General features: G+C 39.4%; 1 pseudogene; it reads left to right on the top strand.

Moving 5' to 3' along the window:
* Positions 1-10,557: 10,557 nt before the first annotated feature.
* Positions 10,558-11,090, top strand: LOC138930075 (ferritin heavy chain-like; annotated as a pseudogene).
* Positions 11,091-25,849: the final 14,759 nt, after the last annotated feature.

Below are 25,849 nucleotides of genomic sequence, written 5' to 3'. Positions count from 1 at the left end.
CCTTAGAAGACTCCAAAGTGATCCACACTAGTAAAACATACCTTCAGGTACTCCTCTGTTTTAAGGCAACAGCAGTGTAAAATATGTAAACAAATGAGTGACCTTATTTGCTAAAATTTAATCTGTTAATAATTTTGTATTATTGCTCTTCCTCAAATTCTCTCTATCAGGTAACATTCCTCATTATTAAGAAGAAGTTCCTTAACATATTATTTCAACAGCATAATTTAACCAGATGATTGTCATTATGATGATGCTTTAGATTCGTTTAAAGTCCATCATTCTGAGAGGAAGAAGAGATGCATTATTCCTCATACTTATTAAGAATTGCTGCATTCCCATTTGTGAGTTTGTTGAACATCTGGGTAGCATGCCTTTTTATAAAGATAAAATGGAGACTAATAAGCAAAAACACTCCCTAGCTATAGTCTTAGTTTAACTGGTTATTAAAATAATCTCACATTATACTTGCATTTTGCTCTTGGAAAATTGGCAAAATGCTAATATATTTAGTTTAACTGGACAAGTACATGTCTTATTTAACTTTGATTTCCTAACACAAACTCATTTATTAATAATAGAGGTTTGTTAACTTGAATTAAGCTGCCAAACAGTAGACAAGTAAAAGCTGTGGTTAGCAAGATGGACCAGACTGAAATATTCTTTCTGAGAAGCTCATTTTAATCACCTTGTTATTTTCCAACCTAATATAATCATCTCCAGTAGCATATTGGGTACCTACCGACCTGGGAGTTCATCTTCAGTGTCCTATCTTTTTGCCTTTTCATACTGTTCATGGGGTTCTCAAGGCAAGACTACTGAAGTGGTGTGCCATTCCCTTCTCCAGTGGACCACGTTTTGTCATAACTGTCCACCATGACTCGTCTGTCTTGGGTGGCCCTACATGGCATGGCTCATAGTTTCATTGAGTTAGACAAAGCTGTGGTCCATGTGATTAGATTGGTTAGTTTTCTGTGATTGTGGTTTTCAGTCTGTCTGCCCCCGATGGAGAAGGATAAGAGGCTTATGAAAGCTTCCTGATGGGATAGACTGACTGAGGGGGGATACTGGGTCTTGTTCTGATGGGGCCATGCTCAGTAAATCTTTAGTCCAATTTTCGGTTGATAGGTGGAGCTATGTTCCCTCCTTGCTATTTACCTGGGGCAGAATGTGGTCCACTGGAGAAGGGAATGGCAAACCACTTCAGTATTCTTGCTTTGAGAACCCCATGAACAGTATGAAAAGGCAAAAAGGTAGGATACTGAAAGAGGTACTCCCTAGGTCAGTAGGTGCCCAATATGCTACTGGAGGTCAGTGGAGAAATAACTCCAGAAAGAATGAAGGGATGGAGCCAAAGCAAAAACAATGCCCAGCTGTGGATGTGACTGGTGATAGAATCAAGGTCCGATGCTGTAAAAAGAGCAATATTGCATAGCAACCTGGAATGTTAGGTCCATGAATCAAGGCAAACTGGAAGTGGTCAAACAAGAGATGGCAAGAGTGAACGTCGACATTCTAGGAATCAGCGAACTAAAATGGACTGGAATGGGTGATTTTAACTCAGATGACCATTACATCTACTACTGTGGGCAGGAAGCCCTCAGAAGAAATGGAGTAGCCATCATGGTCAGCAAAAGAGTCCGAAATGCAGTACTTGGTTGGGTGCAATCTCAAAAACAACAGAAGGATCTCTCTTCGTTTCCAAGGCAAACCAGTCAATATCACAGTAATCCAAGTCTATACCCCAACCAGTAACACTGAAGAAGCTGAAGTTGAATGATTCTATGAAGACCTACAAGACCTTGTAGAACTAACACCCAAAAAAGATGTCCTTTTCATTATAGGGGACTGGAATGCAAAAGTAGGAAGTCAAGAAACACTGGGAGTAACAGGAAAATTTGGCCTTGGAATGCAGAATGAAGCAGGGCAAAGACTAATAGAGTTCTGCCAAGAAAATGCACTGGTCATAGCAAACACCGTCTTCCAACAACACAAGAGAAGACTCTACACATGGACATCAGCCGATGGTCAACACCGAAATCAGATTGATTATATTCTTTGCAGCAAAAGATGGAGAAGCTCTATACAGTCAACAAAAACAAGACCAGGAGCTGACTGTGGCTCAGATCATGAATTCCTTATTACCAAATTCAAACTCAAATTGAAGAAAGCAGGGAAAACTGCTAGACCATTCAAAAGTAAGTAAGTAAGTAAGTAAGTAAAGTCACTCAGTCGTGTCCGACTCTTTGTGAACCCGTGAACTGCACCCACCAGGCTCCTCAGTCCATGCGATTCTCCAGGCAAGAATACTGAAGTGGGTTGCCATTTCCTTCTCCAGGGGATCTTCCCAACCCAGGGATCAAACCGGGGTCTCCTGCATTGGAGGCAGACGCTTTAACCTCTGAGCCACCAGGGAAGCATGACCTAAATCAAATCCCTTATGATTATACAGTGGAAGTGAGGAATAGATTTAAGGGCCTAGATCTGATAGATAGAGTGCCTGATGAACTATGGAATGAGGTTCATGACATTGTATAGGAGACAGGGACAAAGACTATCCCCATAAAAAAGAAATGCAAGAAAGTAAAATGGCTGTCTGCGGAGGCCTTACAAATAGCTGTGAAAAGAAGAGAAGCGAAAAGCAAAGGAGAAAAGGAAAGATATAAGCATCTGAATGCAGAGTTCCAAAGAATAGCAAGAAGAGATAAGAAAGCCTTCCTCAGTGATCAGTGCAAACAAATAGAGGAAAACAACATAATGGAAAGGCTAGAAATATCTTCAAGAAAATTAGATGTACCAAGGGAACATTTCATGCAAAGATGGGCTCGATAAAGGACAGAAATGGTATGGACCTAACAGAAGCAGAAGATATTAAGAAGAGGTGGCAAGAATACACAGAAGAACTGTACAAAAAAGATCTTCATGACCAAGATAATCATGATGGTGTGATCACTCACCTAGAGCCAGACATCCTGGAATGTGAAGTGAAGTAGGTCTTAGAAAGCATCACTACGAGCAAAGCTAGTGGAAGTGATGGAATTCCAGTTGAGCTCTTTCAAATCCTGAAAGATGATGTTGTGAAAGTGTTGCACTCAATATGCCAGCAAATTTGAAAAACTCAGCAGTGGCCACAGGACTGGAAAAGGTCAGTTTTCATTCCAATCCCAAAGAAAGGCAATGCCAAAGAATGCTGAAACTACCACACAATTGCACTCATCTCACACACTAGTAAAGTAATGCTCAAAATTCTCCAAGCCAGGCTTCAACAATATGTGAACCATGAACTTTCTGATGTTCAAGGTGGAGAAAAGGCAGAGGAACCAGAGATCAAATTGCCAACCTCCGCTGGATCATGGAAAAAGCAAGAGAGTTCCAGAAAAACATCTATTTCTGCTGTATTGGCTATGCAAAACCTTTGACTGTGTGGATCACAATAAACTGTGGAAAATTCTGAAACAGATGAGAATACCAGACCACCTGATCTGCCTCTTTAGAAATCTGTATGCAGGCCAGGAAGCAACAGTTAGAACTGGACATGGAACAACAGACTGTTTCCACATAGGAAAAGGAGTACATCAAGTCTGTATATTGTCACCCTGCTTATTTAACTTCTATGCAGAGTACATCATGAGAAACGCTGGACTGGAAGAAACACAAGCTGGAATCAAGATTGCCAGGAGAAATATCAATAACCGCAGATATGCAGATGACACCACTCTTATGGCAGAAAGTGAAGAGGAACTAAAAAGCCTCTTGATGAAAGTGAAAGAGGAGAGTGAAAAAGTTGGCTTAAACTCAACATTCAGAAAACGAAGATCATGGCATCCAGTCCCATCACTTCATGGGAAATAGATGGGGAAACAGTGGAAACAGTGTCAGACTTTAGTTTTTTGGGCTCCAAAATCACTGCAGATGGTGACTGCAGCCATGAAACTAAAAGACGCTTACTCCTTGGAAGAAAAGTTATGACCAACCTAGATAGTATATTCAAAAGCAGATACATTACTTTTCCGACTAATCAAGGCTATGGTTTTTCCAGTGGTCATGTATGGATGCAAAAGTTGGACTGTGAAGAAGGCTGAGCACCGAAGAATTGATGTTTTTGAACTGTGGTGTTGGAGAAGACTCTTGAGAGTCCCTTGGACTGAGATCCAACCAGTCCATTCTAAAGGAGATCAACCCTAGTATTTCTTTGGAAGGAATAATGCTAAAGCTGAAACTCCAGTACTTTGGCCACCTCATGCGAAGAGTTGACTCATTGGAAGACTTTGATGCTGGGAGCGATTGGGGGCAGGAGAAGAAGGGGACGACAGAGGATGAGATGGCTAGATAGCATCACTGACTTGATGGACGGGAGTCTGAGTGAACTCCGGGAGTTGGTGATGGACAGGGAGGCCTGGCATGCTGCGATTCATGGGGCCACAAAGAGTCGGACACGACTGAGTGACTGAACTGAACTTAACTGAACTGATTGCAACCCACTCCAGTGTTCTTACCTGGAAAATCCCATGGAAGGAGGAGCCTGGTTACATTCTACAGACTACAGTCCATGGGGTCACAAAGAGTCAGACACGACTGCGCGACTTCACTTTAAACTATGGTGGGCTTCTCTGGTGGCTCAGAGGGTAAAGCATCTGCCTGCAATGCAGGAAACCTGGGTTCAATCCCTGGGTCAGGAAGATCCCCTGGAGAAGGAAATGGCAACCCACTCCAGTACTCTTGCTTGGAAAATTCCGTGGACAGAGAAGCTTGGTAAACTACAGTCCATGAGATCGCAAAGAGTTGGACACAACTGAGCGACTTCACTTTTTCTTTCTTTAAACTATGGTGGAGGTAATGAAGATAATGGTGACCTCCTTCAAAAGATCTCATGTATGTACTGCTATAGTCCATGCCCCCAACCCTGCAGCAGGCCACCACCGACCTTCGCCGACTCCTGGACACCCACAGGCAAGTCCCGGACAGTCTCCTGTGGGATCACTGTTCCTTTCTCCTGGGTCTTGATGCACAAGATTCTGTGTGCCCTCCAGAAGTCTATTTCCCAGTTCTGTGTAAGTTCTGACAGCTCTATGGTGGGGTTAATGGTGACCTCCTCCAAGAGGATTTATGCCATACCCACACCCTGAGTCCCTGGCCCTGTGGCAGACCACTGCCGAACCATACCTCCACAGGAGATGCTCAAACACAGTTCTGTCTCAGTCTCTGTGGAGTCCCTGGGTCCTGGTGCACACAAGGTTTGTTTGAGCCCTCTGAGCGTCTCTGGCAGGAATGGGGTTTGATTCTAAATGTGAATTTGCCCCTCCTACGGTCTTGCTGGGGCTTCTCCTTTGCCCATAGATGCGGGGTGTCTCCTCACAGCTGCTCCAGTGCCTACCGTCTTACTGGGATTTCTCTGACTTTGGACGTGGGGTATCTCCACAGATGGTTGGATGGCATCACCGACTCAACAGACATGAGTTTGAGTAAACACTGGGAGTTGGTGATGGACAGGGAGGCCTGGCATGCTGCAGTCCATGGGGCCACAAAGAGTCAGACATGACTGAACGACTGAACTGAACTGAACTGAACTGAATATAATCATCTATTAAAGTGATAGAATATTTTTCATATTGAGAAAACAATGGCTTTGTATTATGTTGAATCTGCCAGGGAATAAAATAGACACCTTATCAAATTCATTGGAGGTGTCATGAAAATTGATACTTGAGAGTAGTTGTGGGAACACATTTAAATAAAAATATATGCAATATTTTTGATATTGTCTCATGCCCACTATTATTTGGGAATATTGCAGTTTCAATTTATAAAATTGTATCATGTATTTTAGTACTGGAGAGAAACTTGATAAGTCCTCTATTGAACCTGAAGAGAATGCATTGCAATAAGATGCTCATTCAAAAATCAAACAATGATGTGGATAATGTTGATCATCTCTATTGGGGGAAAAATGCTACATATTAAGCACGGTGCTCATTATATATTTATTTAACAATCCTGGAATTTATTAATAAAATGCTTTGTAGCATGTATGCCTTATTATTATTTTTTTCTTTCTTATGCTTAAATGTCTGAATTCTGGGAAATGTCAGCAGGCTTTGGTGAGAGGAACCATCATCTTATTTTCAGATGCAGGCACAGACTTATTTTGACCAAAAAATGTATTATTGACCAAAATTGGCCTATATAGTTTAGAAAATAAAGGAATAATTCTGCTGCTGGCGAGATGAATACATAGGTAGAGGGAGGTGAAGAATATACGCTACTTGGTAGCCTTGGACTTTCTCATGACTTTAATAGATGTGCTGGAGAGATATCAAGTCATCATTCCCAGAGCCATTTATTTAGAAATAGAAATTAGAATTTCAATTTTATATTTCCATTTCCCAATTGGAGTTGCCTATCAAGAAACAAAATGGATGTGTGTGATATCTACCCACTCTCATGGTGAGGGCCCTGCATTACACTTACTGTCCTAAAACTTACTGTCCTGGAACCTTCTCAGCAAACGTTCCAGTTTCTCATAATGACCTCTAAGTGAATGTGAATGAGGTTTAGACACCAGGTATGTGCTTCTGGTAACTAAGAAAACTAACCAATCTAATCACATGGACCACAGCTTTGTCTATTTCAATGAAACTATGAGCCATGCCGTGTAGGGCCACCCAAGATGGACCATGCTTATTTAACTTATATGCAGAGTACATCATGAGAAATGCTGGGCTGGAAGAAGCACAAGCTGGAATCAAGATTGCCAGAAGGAATATCAATAACCTCAGATATGCAGATGACACCACTTTTATGGCAGAAAGTGAAGAGGAACTAAAAAGCCTCTTGATGAAAGTGAAAGAGGAGAGTGAAAAAGTTGGTTTAAAGCTCAAAATTCAGAAAACGAAGATCATGGCATCCAGTCCCATCACTTCATGGGAAATAGATGGGGAAACAGTGGAAACAGTGTCAGACTTTAGTTTTTTGGGCTCCAAAATCACTGCAGATGGTGACTGCAGCCATGAAACTAAAAGACGCTTACTCCTTGGAAGAAAAGTTATGACCAACCTAGAAAGCATATTAGAAAGCAGAGATATTACTTTGCCAACAAAGGTACGTCTAGTCAAGGCTATGGTTTTTCCATTAGTCATGTATGGATGTGAGAGTTGGACTGTGAAGAAGGCTGAGCACTGAAGAATTGATGCTTTTGAACTGTGGTGTTGGAGAAGACTCTTGAGAGTCCCTTGGACTGCAAGGAGATCCAACCAGTCCATCCTAAAGGAAAGCAGTCTTGAGTGTTCATTGGAAGGACTGATGTTGAAGCTGAAACTCCAATACTTTGGTCACCTGACGTGAAGAGCTGACTCATTTGAAAAGACCCTGATGCAGGGAAAGACTGAAGGTAGGAGGAGAAGGGGATGACAGAGGATGAGATGGTTGGATGGCATCACTGACTCAACGGACATGAGTTTGAGTAAACTCTGGGGGTTGGTGATGGACAGGGAGGCCTGGAGTGCTGCGGTCCATGGGGTCGCAAAGAGTCGGGCACGACTGAGAGACTGAACTGAACTGAGCACCCAATGACATCTTTTTTAGGAGGTATGAAATTTAGATAAGTTACAATAAATATATAGACCTAGAGATTTCCATTTTTGTCCTTTGAAACAAATAGCATAGAATCACTAATCTATATCCTGGCTGAGTATCAGAATCACTTGTGGCATTTCTTAAAAGTACAGCTGATCATTGAACACATGGGTATGGATTCACTTATCATACAGTACTACTCAATCTGGGGTTGACTGAATATGAAGATGTGGAACCATAGGTACAAAAGGCTGACTGTAAAATCATACCTGAATTTTAGGCTGTGTTGGGGTTCACACTCATAACTCTAAAGTTATTCAAGGGTCAATTGTACATATGCCAGGGTTTAACCCTGGACCTGCTGAGAAATTGAGAATTTCTTCAGATGATTTTGATTCATAGCAAAGAGTTGCAATCCTTGGGCGTATAATCATTTGACCACAGTATCTGCAAGAGGATATAGTCCAAGATAATCTTTTTAAAATAAAAGGCTTAAGATTAAGGGAAAACAAATCACTTATTCAAATTACCAAAAAGGTTAAGAATAAACAATATCAGGCTAATATTTTTTTTCACATTTCTAGAAAATACCTTTTATTTTCTTAAATAGAAATTTCCAGAAAAAATACAAGTGGTGTTCCTATCACTCAGTGCAAATAGTGTATGCATATTTTATCATCTGATCCATGGCTCCAGTTCAGATTGACTATTTCCTGAATATTATAATCTAACAGAGGCAGCTCTATTTTATAAAGTAGTTCAAGCCATGTACACATGAAATTATCTGGTATCTCTAATTTTCTTGAAGAGATCTCTAGTCTTTCCCATTCTATTGTTTTCCTCTATTTCTTTGCATTGTTCACTTTCTTATCTCTCCTTGTTATTCTTTGGAACTCTGCATTCAGAAGGGTATATATCTTTCCTTTTCTCCTTTGCCTTTCACTTCTCTTCTTTTCTCAGCTATTTTAAGGCCTCCTCAGACCACCATTTTGCCTTCTTGCATTTCTTTTTCTGAGGATGGCTTTGGTGACCACCTTCTGTACAATGTTATAAACCTCCATCCATAGTTCTTCAAGCACTCTATCAGATCTAATCCCTTGAATCTACTTGTCACTTCCACTGCATAATCATAAGGGATTTGACTTAAGTAATACCTGAATGGCCTAGTTGTTTTCTTTACTTTCTTCATTTTAAGACTGAATTTTGCAATAAGGAGCTCATGATAAACAAACATAAGAGTACAATTTCACTGAGAAATTGATCATGTAGTTCTCTTCCATGTTTAATGTATGATTCTAACATTAAAATCAACTTATCAAAAAGACATTGTTATTATTCTATTTCTTTACAGACTCAACAATTAAATGCCTCTATAACTGCTTAAATAGGTTTGCAGTGTGACATTGGATATTTGATCCTTTGCTTCCTTCATAAACGATTATAGGATAGCATGAGCTTTCTAAGAGAAATAGAGATCCTCTCAATAGGTAAGTTAATCAAAGCCATCGTAATAAAACCTTAAGTGAAAATAGCCTTATTATCCAAACTAAAGCCATCTGAGAGCACTTAAAACAGTCCATCACTTGATCTTGTACCTTGAGAACAGAGATCATGTTTGATTCTTCTTTGTATCTCCAGAGTCAAACAGTGTCTGACACATAATTGGAATATATAAATGGCTGTTGAATTAATGTGATGCACAGATAAATTAATTACAAATACCTAAATGGGTCTATGTCTCCTACTATAATATCCATAACTTCTAAGAAAATATATTGACCTTTTAATTTAATATACATGCATAATATCTTATATGTATTTACTTGAGACAATAAAGAAAGAAAAACAGTAGTTTGTTTTGTTTTGGTTTGCTTCACTGGAATACAAATCCCATAGGAACAGACTCTGTTACTAATATATGCCCAAATCCCAGATTAGTGCCAGGGACCACATTAGGTAATCAATAAATATTTGTTGAAGGAATGAATGAAAGACAATTTGAGATCAATGGTATTTCCTACCACTGTGGCTCATTCCATACAGCATAATTGAGGGGTTAAAAAAATGCTTGCTGAATGGCAGTGAAAGGACAAACGAGGCTGGAGGGGATGAATATATCCACATGTGCTTTCTCTAAGAATGCGTCTAAGTCTTTTGCTTTCTGACAGAGAAAAGAGAAGTTTGCACTTACCCAAGAGGAAGGAAATTGGTAAGTCAGGTGAAAGGGCTGGGTTCCTAGGACTGTGCTGAAAGATTAGGAGATGAGAGAGAACAAAGGGAGCCAACATGAAGTTCAAAAAGAGTGAAAGCTGCAGAGGTGCAAAGATTCACTGAGACTCTGGAGGTGGCGCTCCGCTGTCAGACAAGTGTGAACTTGCCCAGAAACAGAAAAGTGGAGATCACTGGGGTTAATGAGGTCCAGGAACCCCATGAAGAACCTATCAGAAGTGTCATTAGTACGGGTGTTGAAGTCACTGAGGAGAGCTGCCTTCAAAAACAGCTCTGTAATAGTAAATATAACCATGATACCAAAGAGCACTGTTTAATGAAACAGTCACATTAGAGCCCTATTCAAATAAGTGTGCACAGAAATCATGCACCTGATTAACTTCAACTGGTTGCACTTATATTCGTGAATAACATTTTAAAATTATACAAGCCAGATGCTCAGCGTAGTCTCCCTGCCTCACCCAGGCCTGGATGGAACCTGGAACACTGCGCTCGCGCCCTTCTCTGACCCCAACGGATTCTCTCCGGCTTCCGACCCCTCAAAAACGGACTCTCCTTCCAGTCCCATGGTGGAGCCCACTGCCTAACCCCAGAGCCCACCCTGGGAACTCCTCGAAGATCCCGTCTCCACACCCTCTGGGAATGCTCTGAGGTGGCGGCTGCCTCTGTACCTGCCGCTGCCAGACCCGTGGCTGCAGCTTCCCCTCCGCTTTCACTGTGGCCTTTGCGCCCACCGCACACAAGCCACCAGCGATGATGCCCGCTCCCTTGCAGGAGCGCCAGAACTACCACCCAGACTGTGAGGCCGGCATCAACGGTCAAGTCAACCTGCAGATCTATGCCTCCTATGTGTACCTGTCCATGGCCTTCTACTACTTGAAGCGCTTCTCCCACTTCTTCCTGCACTGCTCTCACAAGCATAAGGAGCAGATCGAGAGCCTGATGCACCTGCAGAACCGTCATGGGGGCCGCTTCTGTCTCCGAGATCTCAGAAAGCCTGACCGCACTAACTGGGAGAGTGGATTTCAGGCCATGTAGTGCGCCCTGCACCTAGAGAAGAGCGTCAACCAGAGCCTGCTCTACCTGCACCAGCTGGCCACTGACAAGAATGACCCTTACCTGTGCCACTTCCTGAAGACCTGCCACCTTGACCAGCAGGTCGAGTTCATTAAGGAGCTGGGGGACCATGTCAGCAACCTGCATAAGGGGCGGGGGGGGCGCCAGAAGTCAGCATGGCAGAATACCTCTTTGACAAGCTCACCCTAGGTGATGGTGACAAGGAGGACTGAGCTTGAACTGGACCTTTTGTTCTTCCAGTTTTACCAGGTCTTCAAATAAAGTTATTGGTTCTTCAAATAAAGTTATTGATGCATAAAAAAGGTCTCTGATTCGTGTGTGCAAATCTCTCCTTTTAAATTTTAAACAGTTATCCAGGAGCCTCTCCATCCACCCATGCCCCATCTGTGTGCAGCTTAGGACCTCCACAGAGGGAAGGCCTTACATAGGCCCTTGGAAAACACATAATCAGTCTTCCCCTTATAAATAATGTGGGTATATGGGGTAGACTGGGGTGGGGTGGGATGGGGTGGGGGTGAGGTAGGGCCCTGGTGAATGTGGGTGCATATGCATAGTAAAAGTATAGAAGCATAGCCTGAAAATCATGATTGCAGTTGCCTCTGGTGAAGAACCAAAGGGAATGGGATTGGGCAGGGGTTAAAATAAAGGGAGTCTTCAGTTTCATCTGAATTGTTTATATTCATTAAAGTAAACAAATATTATTGCTTAAGAATGACTAGTAAGCCCTGGAAAAGGAAATGGCAACCCACTCCAGTATTCTTGCCTGGAAAGTTCCATGGACAGAGGAGTCTAATGGGTCCATGGAGTTGCAAAGAGTCAGACATGACTGAGCACTATCCACACACACACGAATAGCAAGATTGAGGGTTGAGAGGATGACTTGGGCGTCTGAATGGTAGAGAATCTCTTTGACAAGTTCACTCTTGGCAACAGTGATTATGGAAAAATGAGTGTTAAAGCTGGCTTGCCCATTAACATGGGGGTGACTTCCCATGGTCAGCAGTGCCTAGCATGCATGTTGCAATAACTAAACTTCCACTTATGTATGTCTTCTTTTCTTTGTATCATACATATATATGTATGCATGTCTCTGTGTGTATATATCTGTATATACATTTTTTTCCAGCCAGCAGCAGAGTTCATTTTAAATCTCTAGACTCGATTCTGAATGTATGCTTAAGAAGATGCCCTTTGTTGAAAAGCAGTTAGGTGATTACATTACTGGAAATGATATAGCTGCTTCTGAGACCTTTCCTGAGCCTGGCTGTATTTCTGTCCTTGGGTTTTATACATCTAACTTGATTTAGTTTTTATTTGCTACCAAGAGAACCTAATAATATGTCTTATTATCAACACACCTTTATCAGCCTCTGCTGTAGTTATCTACAGTAGAATAAATAGCTCTTCTAGGGTAGTACATGACATTTTTCTCTTCATCCTTACCACAGAGTCTACTGAAAAGAAAAAGGATCAAAGGGTGGAAGGGATCAAATGAAAACAATTGCCTGAATGGAAATACAAAAACTGAAGGCTGCTACCACATGCATCCCTTCTCACTCGGAAGTATTTCTCTCATAATTTACAGAATTTTAATTCCTTAGACCAACCTTCCAAAGAATATGTTCAGTATCAGGCCACAACACCATTCACAAGTGTTCAGTGAAAAATTTTTATGAATCAAAGTAACAGTATTTGGGGGTTTGGTTTTTTTTTTTTTCAGTTTTTGCTTACTCTAGTAATTTTAGGATTGATGTGAAAAATATGCATTGTGACTTTATAACACAGGGATAAGGTATTCAAGGTTTCCCAAACATTCTGACCATGAGAGCCTTCTTCTACTAAACCTCACAGAACAGTATTCCAAAGAAAATAGCTTTGGAAAAAACATTAAAAGTCTCCCACCATATGTTGTTCCAGAAGCACATCAGTTCAGTTCAGTTGAGTCGCTCAGTCCTGTCCGACTCTTTGCAGCGCCATGGACTGCAGCATGCCAGGCCTCCCTCTCCATCACCAACCTCTGGAATTTACTCAAACGCATGTCCATTGAGTCAGTGATGCCATCCAACCATCTCATCTTCTGGTATCCCCTTCTCCTCTCGCCCTCAATCTTTCCCTGCATCAGAGTCTTTTCAAATGACTCAGCTCTTCACATCAGGTGACCAAAGTATTGGAGTTTCAGCTTCAACATCAGTCCTTCCAATGAACACTCAAGACTGATTTCCTCTAGGATGGACTCATTGGATCTCCTTGCAGTCCAATGGACTCTCAAGAGTCATCTCCAATACCACAGTTCAAAACCATCAATTCTTCATCACTCAGCTTTCTTTACAGTTCAACACTCACATCCATACATGACTAATGGAAAAACCATAGCCTTGACTAGACGTACCTTTGTTGGCAAAGTAATATCTCTGCTTTCTAATATACTGTCTAAGTTGGTCATAATTTTCCTTCCAAGGAGTAAGCATCTTTTTATTTCATGGCTGCAGTGATTTTGGAGCCCCCCAAAATAAAGTCTGACACTGTTTCCACTGTTTCCCCATCTATTTGCCATGAAGTGATGGGACCAGATGCCATGATCTTCGTTTCTGAATGTTGAGCTTTAAGCCAACTTTTTCACTCTCCTCTTTCACCTTCATCAAGAAGCTCTTTAGTTCTTCACTTTCTGCCATAAGAGTGGTGTCATCTGCATACCTGAGGTTATTGATATTTCTTCCGGCAATCTTGATTCCAGCTTGTGCTTCTTCCAGCCCAGCATTTCTCATTATGTACTCTGCATATAAGTTAAATAAGCAGGGTGACAATATACAGCCTTGACGCACTCCTTTTCCTATTTGGAACCAGTCTGTTGTTCCATGTCCAGTTCTAACTGTTGCTTCCTGACCTGCATACAGATTTCTCAGGAGGTGATTCAGGTGGTCTGGTATTCCCATCTCTTTCAGAATTTTCCAGTTTGTTTTGATCCACACAGTCAAAGGCTTTGTCATAGTCAATAAAGCAAAAGTAGATGTTTTTCTGGAACTCTCTTGCTTTTTCGATAATCCAGCGGATGTTGGCAGTTTGATCTCTGGTTCCTCTGCCTTTTCTAAAACCAGCTTGAGCATCTGGAAGTTCATGGTTCACATACTGTTGAAGCCTGGCTTGGAGAATTTTGAGTATTACTTTGTTAGCGTATGAGATGAGTGCAATTGTGCGGTAGTTTGGGCATTCTTTGGCATTGCCTTTCTTAGGGATTAGATTGAAAACTGACCTTTTCCAGTCCTGTGGCCACTGCTGAATTTTCCAAATTTGCTGGCATATTGAGTGTAGCACTTTCACAGCATCATCTTTTAGGATTTGGAATAGGTCAACTGGAATCCCATACCTTCTTAAAAAAATATGTCATTCGGTGTAGCGATGGTAAAATAGTTGCAGTGTATTTCATTATGAGAAAAGATGGTCATGGTGTTACTGGTAGAAATATGCTCAGAATGGACCTGTATTTCTTAGGGTTCTCCAGAGAAATAGAACTAATAGAATTTTACATTATGTTATACTGGATTGGATTGGATAGGATATATAATAGGATAGTATATAGAATAGGGTAAAATATAGTAATGCAATTGACCCTTGAACAATATAGGTTTGAACTGTGTGGGGCCACTTATGCATGGACATTCTTCCGTGAATACTACAGTGCTACATGATTCATGGTTGGTTGAATTTGCAGATGCAGAGATGGATTATGCAGTTTTTAACTGTGCCCTAACCCCATGTTGTCCAAGGGTCAATGTATATATGTAGAGGGGGGTTGATTTCTTTTAAAGAATTGGCTATTAACTTTGGTTTATGTGATTGTGGGGCCTGGAAGTTGGAAATCTGCAGGGTAGGTTAGTAGTTTGGAAATTAAGGTAAATGTTTATTTTGCAGTCTTGAGTCTGAAAGCTAGAAACTCAGACAGAATTTCTATATTACAGTCTAGAGGCATAGTTATTTCTTCATAGAAAGACTTCAGTCTCTGTTCTTAAGGCCTTCAACTGACTGGACAATGTCCAAGCACACTATAGAGGGATAATCTGCTTTACTCAAAGTCTACTGATTTAAAAGTTAATCGCATCTAAACTGTATCTTCACAGCAACTTCTATACCAAACAACCAGGATCCATAGTGTAAATTTATATGTAAAATTAACCATCAGATGGTAAACACCAATGAGGGCAGGCTGATGCAGGCAAAGTGTATAAGTGGGTTCAATCAGAGTGAGTGTGATTGGGTATCTCAGAAGGACTGGTTCATGCTCTGTGGGTTGGGAAGGCAGCAAGGTTGCAGACTACCTGAATCTGTTGGGGCTCAAAAATGGTGCCCTGAGCTAGCAAGAAGTCTGCCTTAGTAAATGTGGTAGGTAACTAAGATTAGGCAGAGACACACAGGATGTCATAATTGAGACCAGGCTTCCCTGGTGGCTCAAACGGTAAAGCGTCTGCCTGCAGTGTGGGAGACCTGGGTTTGATCCCTGGGTTGGGAAGATTTCCTGGAGAAGGAAATGGCAACCCACTCCAATACCCTTGCCTGGAAAATTCCATAGACTGAGGAGCCTGGTAAGCTATAGTCCATGGGGGTCACAAAAAGTCAGACACGACTGAGAGACTTCACTCACTCAGGCTTCGTTTGGAGAAGGCAATGGCACCCCACTCCAGTACTCTTGCCTGGAAAATCCCATGGACAGAGGAGCCTGGTGGGCTGCAGTCCATGCAGTCGCAAAGAGTTGGACACGACTGAGCAACTTCACTTTCCCTTTTCACTTTCATGCATTGGAGAAGGAAATGGCAACTTACTCCAGTGTTCTTGCCTGGAGAATCCCAGGGAAGAGGGAGCCTGGTGGGTTGCCATCTGTGGGGTCGGAGTTTGGATATGACTGAAGTGACTTAGCAGCAGTAGCAGCAGCAGGCTTCATTTAACCAGTGAGTTTCATCATGTTGATTTTCATAGTTTATTCTCACGCCCTTGTTCATCTATTCATTATATAATATTCTAGTCAGAGCCTTTCAGCTTGCTTGAGCATTTGTTTATTAGCTTGGTGGTGTTGCTTTTGGTTGTCAGTATTGCAGTATTCAGTTTTGGAATAACAGTTCATACTAAGGCGGTTATTGCCTGTTGACTGAACAAGCCAGTTGTAGTTCCTCTGCACTTCATAGTGATGTTACTTTTCTTCAACCCAGGAAGGGTTGTTTGAATAAGCAAATTGCTTCCGCTTCTAGTCTTTCAACTACCACTTGGATACTATCATGACTCCATTATCCTGTGCGCCCACCAATTATATACATACTACTTTTCCTTTCCTGTCTTGCATATGCTGAATTTTTATTTTCTTCAAATTTGATTACCTTGGATAATACCACTACTACTTTGGTTTTTAAAGCTTTTGAAAGCCTTTTGGGCCTGTAAAAGGCACAGGGCTCTAGGAATGGAATCCTCATATTTTGGTATGTGTAAGAATCATCTATAGACTATGTGAAAGGCAGATTCTTGGTTCTGTTTCTAGAAAGTTCAGATGCAATTTAAATGGAGAGGGGGGTGTCTACAATCTGCGTTTTACAGGAGCTACACTTTGCTTCTCTCTACTATGCTTAATATTTATTCTGTTTATTCATTATTATGCAATATGCACTTTAAAAAAACTAAACCTTTTTTGAGGGATAGTAGATTTATCAAACAGTTTGCAGATATAGTACAGAGTCCTCATGTACTGTTCACCCATCTTCCCCTAATGTTAATCTTTTACATAGTACATATATTAAAACTAAAAAAGAAGTCAGTGTTATTTTTAGCTAAACTCTAGACATTTTTCAGATTTATCAGTTTGTGTTTTTTTTTTACAATTATGTCTTTTTTCTGTTCTAGGATCCAATTCAGTATATCACATTGAATTTAGCTGTAATCTCTCTTCTATGGTCTCTGACATGTTCCCAGCCTTTCCTTGTTTCCTATGACCTTTATTAGTTTTGAAAAATACTGGCCAGGCTTTTGTAGAATGGCCTTGAATTTGGCTTTATTAGGTGATTTTCTCATGATTAGACGAGGGTTTGGGGTTTGGAGGAAGATTACCGTAGAGGTGAAATGTCTTTCTCATCACATTGTATCAAAGGGGTACATGGGTTTTCACTGGTGATGTTAGCCTTGATCACTTGTTAAGGTGAAGTCTGCCAGACGTCTTTGCTGTGAAGTTGTTCCCTTTCCATACTCTTTCTTTTGGAATCCATCCCACACTCCTGACAGGGATTTTTAAAGCCCCATCTCCTGGAGGGAAGAAGATTTACATATATTATTTGAAATTCTTTGTAAGAAAAATTTGTACCTTTCCCCCCCATCTATCTATGTATTCAGTTATTTATATCAGTATAGGCTCATAAATATTTATTTCATATTCCTCTATAAATTTAAAATATAATTAATTTTGTTACTCTAATTGTTTCAGCTTAGGCTATCCAGTGCTGCTTCAGTTGAGTTTTTATGTTCCTTTGATCTACTTCCCTCCTTTTGTTTTTGAGTGTTTCCTTATTTCCTGGCAAGACATAATGCTCCAGACTCATCTTGTAGTTTCATTGCCCTAGCCCTAGAATTAGTCATTTCTCCAAGGATGTCTGCTTTTTTGTTGTTGTTGTTGTTTTGGAGAACCATGTTTAAAACTAAGGCCTAGATGTTAGATGTGCTTTTTGCTACTTGTTGTCATTGTTTCCAGTTGTTCTGCAGACAGTTATGAAATATATGCATGTACACACATCTATAATCATTTCTGTAGGTGTTTGTCTCTATACATATTAAACTAAACATGAGTTCATACTAATGTCTGAGACTCTAATCCAATATCACATGGTTCATTCTAGCTTTTGCCCCTTACTTCTATGTAATTACTTTTACTGACTCACCTTGACTCACCTTGTGCTCATGTGCTTTGTCATGTCTAACTCTTTGTGACCCTTTGGACTGTAGCCTGCCAGGCTCCTCTGTCCATGGGGTTTTTCAGGCAAGAATACTGGAGTGGGTTGTCATTTTCTCCTCCAGGGAATCTTCCCAACTCAGGGATTGAACCCAAGTCTTCTGTGGCTCCTGCATTGCAGGCAGATTCTTTACCTGCTGAGCCATCAGGAAGCCCAAATTGTCTACCATTTATTCACTTATTTGTTCTATCCTAGTGTAAATGTGTTTTCATATTTTAAAACTGTATTCCTGTGACAAACAAACTTACAAACTAAAATTGTGTTTATGTACGGTTATTTTTGTGCCTCATCTTATATTTCCCAATTAAAACATCATTTTCCAAAGTCACTTATGTTAGCTCTTTCCCTATCCCTCTCAATGCCATTTTACCATATATTGATAATACAGTTAAATTCATCTGTCACAGTATGCATTCTTTCCAGGATATTCTCATTAAAAAATGCATATATTACCCAAGTGGTTCAGTGGTAAAGAATCTGCCTGCCAATGCAGGAGATGCAGGTTTGACCCCTGGATCAGGAAAATCCCCTGGAAAAGTAAATGGCAACCCACTCCAGTATTTTTGCCTGGAAAATCCTATGGACAGAGGAGCCTGGCAGGCTACAGTTCATGGAGTTGCAAAGACTCAGACACGACTGAGCATATACACACATGCACATGAAACTTCAGCCTGTGATGTACTATTCTATGTGTTTTGACAAATGCATAGTCATGTATCTTCTGCCTAGTTCTGTACAGTACAGTTTCATCAACTTAAAATATTCTCTGTGAGTTCCCTTTGTAATCAATTACTCCCAACCCCTGACAAATGCTGATTTGTTTTCCATCTCTATAATTTTTCTTTTCCAGAATGTGAAATAAATAGTCATACAATATGTAGACTTTTGAATCGGGCATCTTTGACTTAGCAACATGCATTTAAGATTTAGCCATGTTGTTGTGTGACTCTATAGTTTCTTCATTTTTATTACTGAAGCATCCATCATCTCAAATACCAAGTTTGTTTATCTATTCACCTGTTGAAGGATAATATGATTATTTCCAGTTTGGGACAAAATATAAATAAAGCTGTTATAAACATTTATGTTTAGGCCTTTGTGTTATTTTCAAATATCTTTTGATATTGATTTCTAACATAATTCCACAGTGATAAGAGAACAAACTCTGTATGCTTTCAGTACCTTTAGACTGTGTAAACATAAGTTTTCAATTAACTGGAGAGTATGATTGGATCCGTTAGTAATAGTATGCTTAGCTCTATAGGAAACTATCAAACTGTCTTCCCAAATAACTGTGTCATTACATTCCCATTAGCAATGAATGTATGCTCCTGTTGCACTTTGTCATCATTTGGTATTGTCAGTTATCGGATTTTAACTATTCTGTTAGGTGTGTAGTGATCTCATTGTGGTTTCATTTCTACTTCCTTAATGACATATGCTGGAATAGGAAATGGCAACCTACTCCAGTCTTCATGCCTGGAAATTTCCATGGACAGAGGAGCTGGGCAGGCTACACTCCATAGGATCATAAAAAGTCAGACACAACTGAGTATACATGAACATGCATGCAATGACATATTATGCTGAGCATCTTTTCATATGCTTATTTACCATCTGTATACCTTCTTTGGTAGAAATATGTATATATGTATTTTTCTTCCTTTTATTCTTGTAGATTGTGTGTGTGTTATAAGTTAGGTTGCTTGTTTTCTCATTGTTGAATTTTTAAAGTTCTTTATGTATCCTAGATATAAGTCCTTTCTACAGTATATTCTTTTGGCAAGTAAATGAAATGGATACAAGGTATAAATAAACTTTAAGAGTAATATGCAAAATTTTGAATATGCCCAATTGAACTTTTGGATATTTTAGATAAGTGAATACTCATCTTAACTTGCTTTGTTGTTGCTGTTCAGTCACTCAGTCGAATACAACTCTTTGTGACCTCATAGACTGTAGCACACAAGTCTTCCCTGTCCTTCACTGTCTCCTGGAGTTTGCTCAAACTCATGTCCACTGAATCGGTGATGCCATTCAACAATTGTGTCATCCTTGGTCAATCTCCTTCTGCCCTCAATCTTTCCCAGCATCAGGGTTGTTTCCAATGAGTCAGCTCTTTGCATCAGGTGGCCAAAGTATTGGAGCTTCAGCCTCAGCATCAGTCCTTCCAATGAACATTCAGGGTTGATTTCCTTTAGGATTATCTGGTTTGACCTCCTTGCTATTCAAGGGACTCTTAAGAATCTTCTCCAGCACAACAGTTTGAAAGCATCAATTCTTCAGTGTTCAGCCTTCTGTATGGTGCAACTATCATACCTGTATATGACTACTGGAAAAATCGTAGCTTTGACTATCTGGACCTTTGTAAGCAAAGTGATATCTCTGCTTTTTAATACACTGTCTGGGTTTGTCATAGCTTTTGTTCCTATTTACCTTGATTCATGGACCTAACATTTCAGGTTCCTATGCCATATTGTTCTTTACAGCATCGGACTCTACTTCAACCACCAGACACATCCATAACTGGAAGTTGTTTCTGCTTTGGCTCAGCCTCTTCATTCCTTCTAGAGCTATTTCTCTGCTGTACTCCAGTAGTATATTGGACACCTACTGACCTGGGTAGGGGTTGATCTTTCAGTGTCCTATCTTTTTGCCTTTTCATACTGTTCATGGGGTTCTCAAGCAAGAATGCTGAAGTGGTTTGCCATATTATCAAAAGAAATGGTTGAAACACTGGATCTTATACAATCCTTAGAACTTTCTAAGTAAGGAAGCTAAAATTATACTCTTATGAAAATATTGTCTTACTATTTAAACATCATGAAATCTACTAAATATCTTGAGACTTTAAGGCATATCCCTATATAGAGAATATGTATTGTGTCCAGTTTACAGAAGAGGAACCAGAGTCAAAAGAGTCATTTATCATGCCTCATTCACAAGGAGGAACTAAAGGATACTTACTACTAATGGTACAAAACATCATTCAGTTACATCTAACAAAGGAAAAGATAAATATTTCCTTGACAATTTAATAAATGTTTTTAGACCAACTAATTCTGTCATGAAAGATGGTGTGATAAAGGAATAATCCAACATGAATTTGCCTGTATTTAATCTTTATAAAACAGCTTTTCACAGGCATTGTTGTAAGCAAGCACTATAAAAGAGATAAAAATCCAACTGATACTATTCATGAAAAAATCAAGAATTGAAATTGAATCTATATAGTAACAAATATAAATCTGTGATGTTAATTGTTTACTGCTTGAGAGGAAAATGTCTCAGTTTTCAAAATCTAATGTATTTATTTTTATTTCTTTGGTGCTTTATTTTCCTCTTATAGATCTTAGGATGTTACCACTGTTTAAAATTCTCATATTATCTTTCATTTAAAAATTATTTTGTTAAAATACTTAAAATTAAAAAAAAACTTACAGAACTTTTAAAGGTTACTTTCCCTTTGCAATTATTACAAAATATTGACTGTATTCCCCATATTGTGCAATACATACTTGAGCCTATCTTACACCCAAGAGTTTGTACCTCCCACTCTTCCATCCCTATACTTATACCTCTCCATCCTCCCCTCCAAACTCCAGCCCTCTGCCAACTGGTAACCATTAATTTGTTTTCTGTATATGTGAGTCTGTTTCTTTTGTGTTACACTAATTAGTTTGCTGTGTTTTTTAGATTATACATATAATCAGTATAATCTTTCTGCTTATTTATCTTTCTGATTTAGTTCACTTAGCATAATGCCCTCCAATTCCCACAGTTTTGCTGCAAATGGCAAAATGTCATTCTTTTTATGGCTGAGTAGTATTCCATTGTGTGTGTGTGTGTGTGTGTGTGTGTGTGTCTATATATAGATACATATTTCACATCTTCTTTACCCATTTATCTGCTGATGGACACTTAAGTTGCTTCCATACCTTGACAATTGTAAATAACATTGCTATGAACATTTGGATGCATGTATCTTTTTGAATTAGAATTTTTGTTGTTGTTTGGATATGTACCCAGGAGTAGAATTGCTGGGTCATATGGTAGTTCTATCTTCAGTGTTTTGAGAAACCTCCATACTGCTTTTCACAGTGGCTGCACAGATTTACATTTCCACTTTTCTCCACATCCTCCCCAACATTTGTTACTTATCAACTTTTTTGATAGTAGCCATTTGGACAGGTGTGAAGTGATATCTCATTGTGGTTTTTGTTTGCATTTCCCTGATTATTAGTGGTGTTGAGCATCTTTTCATGTGCCAGTTGGCTATCTGCATTTCTTCTTTGGAAAAATATCTTTTCAGTTCTTCTTTCCATTTTTTAAATTGGGTTGTCTGCTTTTTGATGTTGAATTGTATGAGCTGTATATATGCATATATATATATTTTTTTTTGATATTAATACCATATTGATCCTATCATTTGCAAATATATTCCTCCCATTCATTAGGTTGTCTTTTCATTTTGTTGATGGTTTCCTTTGCTTTGAAAAAGCTTTCAAGTTTAATTTGGTCCCATTTGTTTATTTTTGCTTGTATTTTCTTTACTTTAGGAGAAGGATCCAAAAAATATGGCAGAAATAAACCAAGAAATAAACCAAAGAAAAAAAAAAAGTTCAATGAAACTAAAATCTGGTTCTTTGAAAAGATAAGCAAAATTGATAAATTTTTAGTTAAACTCATCAAGAAAAAAAAGGAGAGGGTCTAAATCAATAAAATTAGAAATTAAAAAGAAGTTACAACAGATACCACAGAAAATAAGGAATTGGACAAGCTAGAAAAAAATGTTTAAATTCTTAGAAAGGTACAGTCTCCCAAGATTGATTACCAGTACTGAAGTTGAATCATTAATTAAAAACTCCCAACAGCTCCCAACAAAAAAAGTCCAGGACAAGGTGGTTTCACAGATGAATTCTACCAAACATTTGTGCTTAGTCACTCAGTTGCATCTGACTCTTTGTGACCCCATGGACTGTATGTAGCCCACCAAGCTCCTCTGTCCATGGGGATTCTCCAGGCGAGGATACTGGAGTGGATTGCCATGCCCTCCTCCAGGGGATCTTCCCAACCCAGGGATCAAACCCAGGTCTCCTGCATTGCAGGCCGATTCTTTACTGTCTGAGTCACCAGGGAAACCAAACATTTAGAGAACAGTTAATACCTATCCTCCTGAAACTAATTCAAAAAATTACAGAGGCAAGAATACTTCTGAATTCATTCTTTGAAGTCACCATCACTCTGATAGCAAAACCAGACAAAGGTATCAGAGAAAAAGAAAATTACAGGCCCAATATCACTGATGAACATTGATGCAAAAAGTCTTACAAAAATGTTAGCAAACTGAATCCACCAATACATTAAAAAGATCATATGCCACGACAAGTGGGATTTATCTCAGGGATGTAAGGGTTTTTCAATATATAAAATCAGTGTAACATACCATATTATTAATAACAAATTGAAATATAGGAGTCATATGATCATCTCAATAGATGCAGAAAAAGCTTTTGATAATATTCAGCATCCATTTATGATAAAAAAAAAACTCTCGAGAAAGTAGGTCTAGATGGAACCTAGCTCAACATAATAAGGGCCATATATGACAAGCCCACAGCTAACCTCATACTCAAAGGTGAAAACCTGAAAGCATTCCCAGATCAGGAACAAGACAAGGATGCTCACTCTTGTCATTTTCATTCAGTATAGTTTTAAAAGCCCTAGCCATAGCAATTGGAGAAGAAATAAATAAAAGGAATCTAAATTGGGTTTGCAGATGACATGATACTATTATACATAGAAAATCCTAAAGGCACCAGTAGAAAACCACTAAAGTTCATCAATGAATTTGGTAAAGTTGCAGGGTACAAAATTAGTGTGTAGAAATCTATTGCATTTTTATATGCTAACAAAGAAATGTAAGAAAGAAAAACTAAGGAAACAATCTAATTTGCTATCTCACCAGGAAGAATAAAATCCCAGGAATAAACCTACCTAAGGAGGCAAAAGAACTGTACTCCAAAATCTGCCAGATACCAGATGTCAATAGAATAATGCCTGATGAAAATTATTTCATGCCAACAATTTATACCCTGTCAGAAGACCAATTCTGTGAAAGAGAAATATAGTAAAAATTTTTTCCTATCATGCATTCATATGAAAAAAAATCTATCAAAAGTACTTTATCAAAGAATATTACTTTGCTTCATGTCAAAGTGTTCTGCCTATTTTCTTCTAGGAGTTTTATAGTGTCCTGTTTTACATTGGGGTCTTTAATCAATTTTGAGTTTATTTTCATGTATGGATTTAGAAAAATTGCCAACATCCGTTGGATCATAGAAAAAGCAAGAGAGTCCCAGAAAAACATCTACTTCTGTTTTATTGACTATGCTAATGCATTTGACTGTGTAGATCACAGCAAACTGTGGAAAATTCTTAAAGAGATGGGGATACCAGCACTTCACCTGCCTCTTGAGAAATCTGTATGCAGGTCAAGAAGCAACAGTTAGAACCAGCCATGGAACAATGGACTGGTTCCAAACTGGGAAAGGAGTATCAAGGCTGTATATTGTCACCCTGTTGATTTAACTTATATGCAGAGTACATCATGTGAAATGCTGGGTTGGATTAAGCACAAGCTGGAATCGAGATTGCCAGGAGAAATATCAATAACCTCAGATATGCAGATGACATCACCCTTATGGCAGAAAGTGAAGAACTAAAGAGTCTCTTGAAAGTGAAAGAGAAGAGTGAGAAAGCTGGCTTAAAATTCAACTTTCAGAAAACAAAGATCACAGCATCTGGTCTGGTCACTTTATGGCAAATAGATGGGGAAACAATGGAAACAGAGACAGACTTTATTTTGGGGGATTCCAAAATCATGGTGACTGCAGCCATGAAATTAAAAGATGCTTGCTCCTTTGAAGAAAAGCTATGGCCAACCTAGACAGCATATTAAAAAGCAGAGACATTACTTTGCTGACCAAGTTCCATCTAGTCAAAGTTGTGGTTTTTCCCATAGTCATGTATGGATGTGAGAGTTGGACTATAAAGAAAGCTGAACGCTGAAGAATTGATGCTTTTGAACTGTGTGTTGGAGAAGACTCTGAAGAGTCCCTTGGACTGAAAGGAGATCTAACCAGTCCATCCTAAAGGAAATCAGTCCTGAATATTCATTGGAAGGACTGATGCGGAAGTTGAAGCTTCAATACTTTGGTCACCTGATACGAAGAACTGACTCATTCGAAAAGACCCTGATGGTGGGAAAGATTGAAGGCAGGAGGAGAAGGGGACGACAGAGGATAAGATGGTTGGATGGCATCACCGACTCGATGGACATGAGATTGAGCAAGCTCTGGGAGCTGGTGATGGACAGGGAAGCCTGGCATGCTGCAGTTCATGGGTCGGAATGCAGGCTGAGTGACTGAACTGAACTGATGATGTTAGAGAGTGTCTAATTTCATTCTTGTATGTGTAGCACCACTTATTGAAGACTGTCTTTTCTCAATTTTAAATTCTTGACTCTTTTATCAGGCATTATTCTATTGAGATCTAGTATCCAGCAGTTATAGTAAAGGGTACAATGTACATCTGATTATTCTTCCTTATCATATCCCTTGTTTTTTGCTCTGACATCTTTTTAAAAAACCTTATACATGGGGTTCTGAAATTTCATCAGCATGTTTCAGTATGGATCTTTTTTATAATATTTTGAACTCTACTCTGTTATCCTATTTCAATCTGAAAACTAATATATTTCTCCAGCTCAGTAATATTATTTTACTAATGTGCTCTGTCTGGGAGTTGGTGAAGGACAGGGAAGACTGGCATGCTGCAGTCCGTGGGGTCGTAAGGAGTCAGACAGGACTGAACGACTGAACTGAACTGAACTGAACTGAATGACTCTGATGATTTCTTCTCTATTTCATATTTTATCTGATTTTAGAACTTTTTCTAGTTTTGTATTGAACTTAATCACCACATTTCTTAAT

This window comes from Ovis canadensis, chromosome X (genome assembly GCF_042477335.2).
Source record: "Ovis canadensis isolate MfBH-ARS-UI-01 breed Bighorn chromosome X, ARS-UI_OviCan_v2, whole genome shotgun sequence".
NCBI classification, from domain to species: Eukaryota; Metazoa; Chordata; class Mammalia; order Artiodactyla; family Bovidae; genus Ovis; species Ovis canadensis.
This window is presented reverse-complemented; position numbering and strand designations above follow the sequence as displayed.